The following is a 6000-nucleotide window of genomic DNA, read 5'->3' as shown; positions in this document are numbered from 1 at the left end:
TTTCATTGTTAATATTAGGTGATGGTTGTGTAACCATCTGTTCTGATTCTGTCCTATCTACCGATTTCCGGTTCTGAACGCCGCCCTTCTTTACTGGGGTCCTAATACCCATCATGTTGTGAGAACACGTCAAAAATTAAAATAGAATAAAATTAGATTAAATAAACTTAATCGGTCAATAAACCCTAATAATTCCTACGTCTAGTATTGTGGGCAATAAACCCAGTCAATAAACCCTGTCATGAAATACTTATTCTAATATTGCGGGCAAAAGACCCTGTCAATATGTGCAACTTAGAACTAGACCAGATATAAAGAGGAGAAAAGAAAAATAGTAATATAAATTTAAATTTAAATATTCGATAATTACAATTAGTTAATAATAATAATAAGCTAACTTTAAATTGACATAAATAATAAACAAGGAAAAATTTTAAGATGACTAGAAAATCTGGTCAGGTACTAAATTGTCTGAAACTTACACTATCTGCTACGTCGCCCTTTGTTTACAAGTCAATCACAGTCGCAACATGTTTGACAACTTTATCAAGTTTATCAACTTTGATAATTTACGTGACTTTATACTTTAACTTAATATAACTCCGGTTTCCCTTGTCCGATTTTTATGGTTGAGGTGTCGTTCTTCTTCTTCTTTCTTGCTCTTCAAGTTAAAGTTGTTACCAGGGTTCCAGAGCTATAAGATCTGGTACTATGTGTACACGTGGTTTTAATGAATCTTGTAAGTGACTAACTTGTCAAATTTGCGTCAATTTTTGTCCGAAAAATCCGAACAAGGTATCAAAATGTTCCCCGTTTTATACCGGTTATGTCTAAATAAAATTTTATATATGTTACAGATCTCTTTTAGAAGTTTTAAATTTTTTTTCAAAATTAATGTAATTTTTTTTTTTTTTTTTTTTAAAGTTTTTCTACTTATTTCCGGCGTTATATTTTTGTATTATATGCGTTAGGATTGATGATTTACTGTTATTACTCTTAAATGTAAAAGTGATATATTTAAAATTAAACACAGTATTAAAGTCAACACTTCTTACTATTCTTTTGTAAGATTAGTGCACTCTTTAGAAACCATATGTTGTTTCTCTGTTGTCTTCAACAATCAGTTTCCACTGGCGAAACTTATACAAAAACATGCATGTTGTATTTATGTTGTCTGACGTAAAAATTCAGGTAATTAGAGCATGTCAATGAAAATCAACAGATGGAAGCTTTGCCAAGATCTTGACCTAATAAATACGCTATAAACGTTATTTGCTATTATAAGAACAGTGTTTTTAAAACACTTTGAGACGCCAAGAATGTAGGAAACAACAGAATATATTGACACTTATTTAGTGCTATTTCAAGAGTGACAGAAAATCTACATTTTGTGCCAAGATGTTGGGGGTGTTGACCGTTTTTCCCGAACAAACAAGCCTAAGTAGATCGCCCATCAAGACTACCCATACCATTAAAGTCTTCTCAAATCAAATCGTAAAATATGACTGCTCTTGCATCTGAGATAACTTCTGTGATGAATGCTTCTAAAACGCAGAAGAGAACATCAGCGAATAGCAAATAAATATTTGTAGCTTAATGTGAACATATACTATCTGTCAAAGTCAAAAAAGTTTTAAAGTATCGTTTATTTAAAACTATTTTTTTCACATCAATATCCGGGTATCTAAGGTGATTATGGTTGTTGTGTGCAGCAGCTAGACCTAACAGTTAGATCGACAAATACTAGATTGATATAATTGCGATGACCAGTTCTCGTTCGACTGGTATCATCTAGTCAGTGTGAAACTCATCCCTTATTAGGGGAGACAGTTAAGTTTAACTTATAAACAACTGTATTTATCAATATCCAGTTACTATCATCATTTTTAACCAAATAAAAATAATAGACGTATAACATGGTAGAGAAATTGAGAAGCAAAAGGTTAGCGTGGTATGGACATGTTAAGCGACGAAAAGATGGGAACATAAACCAGAAAGTGTTAAGATTGAGCGTGGATGGCTACAAAGGTAGAGGAAGACCGAAGAAAGTATGGATAGATTGTGTGAAAGAGGATATGTTTAAGAAAGGAGTGGATTCAGAGATGTATGGAAGAGCAGTACATACTGTGCCGACCCTCCGTTAGGGATAAGGGCTACTAGATGAGACGTATAACATGGACGTTAGTTATGAATGTGGAGGGGTACACTGGTAGACGTAGTAAGAAAAAGAGATGGATGGATTGCGTGAAAGGTGACATGATCAAGAAGGCGGTGATGTACGTATGATAGAGTTATGTGGGGGACAGAAACCTGTTGCGCTGACTCTATGGGAGTAGAATAAGGAGGAAGATGGTGATGATGACCGTAACTCATACCATTTGTTGATAAATCCGTCACGTGCGAGCATTTAACATTAAAACGTCAAAGTGTTGAAACGCTCTAGGATACTTAAGTGTGATGGTACTTAACAGGCGCCAAACTAAGTACAGCAATGTGGAAGCCGCACGACAATGACCTTAGCGGAAGCTATTGTCACGCCCGCAGACACGCACAATGTCCCCCCCCTCGGTGACGTCACAAATAGGCGCTGATAGTGACAATTAATACAAGTCCTTTACACAATGGTGAAGGAAGCGATGAGAATTGGAACGGAAAATAGCGGCATTTCTTTTAATTCATTAACTTTTGAACTAAACATTTTGGTAGCACTATTATCAATATAACAGTAGTCTATTCCTGTCTTTGAATATGCACTTACGTCATTACCTATCGGAAATCGACCGCACTTGTTCTTTAGATTATTTTATGTTTTATGGGCGAATTATATAACTTTTGGTCATAGATATTTTTAACTTTTTGACTACGACGGGATTATCATCATAATTTCATTGGCCTTATCCCATTATCAAGTAATACGTAAGGTGGTCTACAATCGACTAGATATCATTCAAATCTGTTCTGACTGGCACAGTTAGACACAGTGGCAATAGTAAATTTTTTCCCAAACAAAGAGACAAACGAGCAACGGGAACTACAGAGTAATCATCTGCAATACCAGAGAATCTTCAGATGCGTTGACCTGTAAGGTACGTTCTCTTTTTTAAGGACCGTAAGTATTACTGTTTATTTAAAACTTCCTAACGGAGTTTCTTAACGAATAAACGACAGTCAATGGCAGAATGATGAAAAGTGGATGAAGAATTTACATAATTCCCATTACATTAATACGTAATGTGTATGAAAAACGTGTCCTGAACTAGATGCTCTATTTAACCCATTGTGGCGCTGGGCAGGTCCGATGAGTCAAGTGCAGGAGCGGTCGTCTGGAACGCGCTCACTGTGAGCCCCGAGCGTGTAGCTAGCACACGTGCACATCGCTTGGTGTGTACGCGCCCTTATGCGAAACTAGTCGTACCCAATATAGTGTGATCTGTTCTATTAGTGATTTTTTAGATATAGTGAGTGTGGGAATATGTGGCTTACGATTAATTACTAGTAAGTATTCTAAATTCTTAAAAACTTATATGTTAAGTACCCAAAAATGCTAATTAACTATGGCCATTTAATTTGTAAATATTGTATAGAAAAATACATAGGAAAAAAGTGTTGTGTATAGGTTTTTAATGTATCATTTGTGTGCATTTTTTACACACTCCTCAAAGTCTTTGTCTCATAAAAAAATTGCAATTAACCTACGTATCTATAAAACAGTAAATTCTAAATTTCAGACTATGCGTTTTAGTAACATTTGATTAACAATAACTTTAATAACTAACACTTAGCGCTTTTACGGATAAAGGTAAAATTTCTTATTAAAGAGAAAGGGGCGTCCAGTTATTTTGGTTATAAGTTTAAAACAATGAAACCCACTTGTTCACTGAAGCGCCAACAACAAAGTTTGCGTACTGACGAAACATTCATAGAAATACGTAGATTGCATTAGATAACACATGGAGTATAAGATGTAGGTAATATTTTTAATTTCTCATGGTCACATTTAGCAAGATAGGTTACTAAATGATTCTTTCACTCTTAAGAGACAATGATTTATTGAAAGTTAAAAGAGATATGCCCAAAACCGATGTGAAAACAATTTTAACAGTATTGAAAACTATTCTATTATTAAATTTCATATGAACACAACGCATATTTGCAATATTTTATTGATAAAAGATATTGTTTGGGCGATTTACTAGATTGGCGTATACAATGGTATTTATTTACATATGTTGTGTACTTGTTAGGATTAAGTAAAGGTTATCATTATGTTTACAAACAAATGATGTTTGTATAGAAGTATTTTATTAATTAAAATCTTTACTAATTGTAGATCGTACATTTTATAGTGTCTCATTTATTAAATCAAAGAGTTCTTGTTCGTAATCTGCCAGGCTTGTTGAATCTCTAAATTAACCCACTGAGATGATTCATGGAACAAATTGGACTAAATGTTCACAGTGACGTTGTGAAAATAAACATCTTCTCTTATCTTTATCACCTTATCATTTTTATCGCGTTTACGATTTTGTAAAAAATCATACATGCTCTTTCATCGTAGTTCGATTTTTTTATTGGCAATTTAGAGACGTATCGTAAAAATATATGTAAAGTATTAAATGTGCTTTTCTTGTACAATTTTTAGTTACATTTTTGTATTTTCTTTGTTATGTGATAAGTGATAAGTGACAAACTGTTTATGGATGTTACAAGATTTTTGGTACTTTAATTTTATATGTGTGAAAATGAAAATCACTAAGTTTATTAATTTAACATTATAAATGCGAATGTAAGTACCTTCGTTACGCTTTCTCGCTTTAACGACTTAACAGATCATGAAATTTTGCGTATAAATTTTCAGTACAAATCAGGACATGAAAAACATTAATTCAGAAAAAAATCCTCGGGTCAAGTAATATGCAGGAACAGTAGGTTTCCAATCTCAAAACAATTGTATTAAAAATATTGTGAACGCTCAAATTTTTCTCATAAAACCAAGAGCCAAGAATATGTTTTGTATAGAAATATTACGATAGTAAAATTTCACGGTAAAGAACTTAGCGCCAAACACTATTGAGTGACAAAGTCTATCTATGTACAGACAAGACAATTAAAAGGTTTGATTTAAAATTTTCTATTAAAGGGAGATTTGTTTTCTTTGGCATCGCGCCAAACTCGAAGCTTGAATTCCGGCAAGTTCAGAATTAAAAAGAGATTTAGGTCAGTTGTCGTTTAGATGGCGGTTGCTAATTTTGGTACACATTCATTGCCTTGCATTTTCCGCATTTCATTTCGTCTTTATCTGGCTTTAACTGAATACGTTTTTATAACAAGTTATTAAATTAAAATTGAAATACAAGGGACGCCTAACAAAATCAAATCTTCCACATTAGTGTCTTTAGTATGAAAAGTCATCGCGTTTCATTGTTTTTTTAAACTAACAGAAGACTATGGGTTCTTTTAAAATTAGCATTCAAATATGTCCGAGTACAGTTCTTTACCGAACCAGACAATTTCAAATAGAATCTGTTTTAATTTTGTGGTATTCTGCTTTACCTACTCTTTGAACTATTGTAGTGGAGCCATTTTCAGGGCATTAGAATCGTATTCTTCATCGATATGATTATTTTTTTTCTTTTCTTTAAATTCACTATTGCTTATCATAAGCTACTAACGCTGGGTCTCTGATGTTTCCACTTATTTTGTCATTACCTAGCGATTCATTAGTGTCAGGTTGACCTATCTTACAACTGAGTAAAGTTCGGAAACGATTTCCATGAATTTATTGAACCAAAACACTAACGATTGGTTAAACGTAGCTGGGAAACTGGTCATAAGTTAGTTAACTATACGTAATATATATATAAAACAGTTATTTCTGTTCTTATAAGTTACAAAAACTCGTGTACATATGTTGAAAGAACCTATATGTACTTATAGACAAGGTCGACTCGGGCGGATGCAGAAGGTATCGCAGTAATTCACTTCGGAAGGACGTTATCC

General features: G+C 33.4%; 1 protein-coding gene across 2 annotated transcripts in view; it reads left to right on the top strand.

The window, feature by feature from the left end:
• The first annotated feature begins 3356 nt into the window (after positions 1 to 3356).
• The window catches only part of LOC106103033 (BAI1-associated protein 3), a 40468-nt gene continuing 37824 nt past the window's right edge, over positions 3357 to 6000 (top strand). Inside the window, exon 1 of one of the 2 annotated variants that reach the window (XM_013282669.1) lies at positions 3357 to 3495. The gene's annotated coding sequence lies outside the window, so the exon portion shown is untranslated. The remainder of the gene's footprint in view (positions 3496 to 6000) is intronic. The other variant, XM_013282671.1, reaches the window with a different exon arrangement.

The sequence above is a fragment of the Papilio polytes genome, unplaced genomic scaffold (genome assembly GCF_000836215.1).
Source record: "Papilio polytes unplaced genomic scaffold, Ppol_1.0 DF823879.1, whole genome shotgun sequence".
Lineage (NCBI taxonomy): Eukaryota > Metazoa > Arthropoda > Insecta > Lepidoptera > Papilionidae > Papilio > Papilio polytes.
Note: the sequence above shows the minus strand (reverse complement) of the source record. Positions and strands in the feature narration are given on the sequence as shown.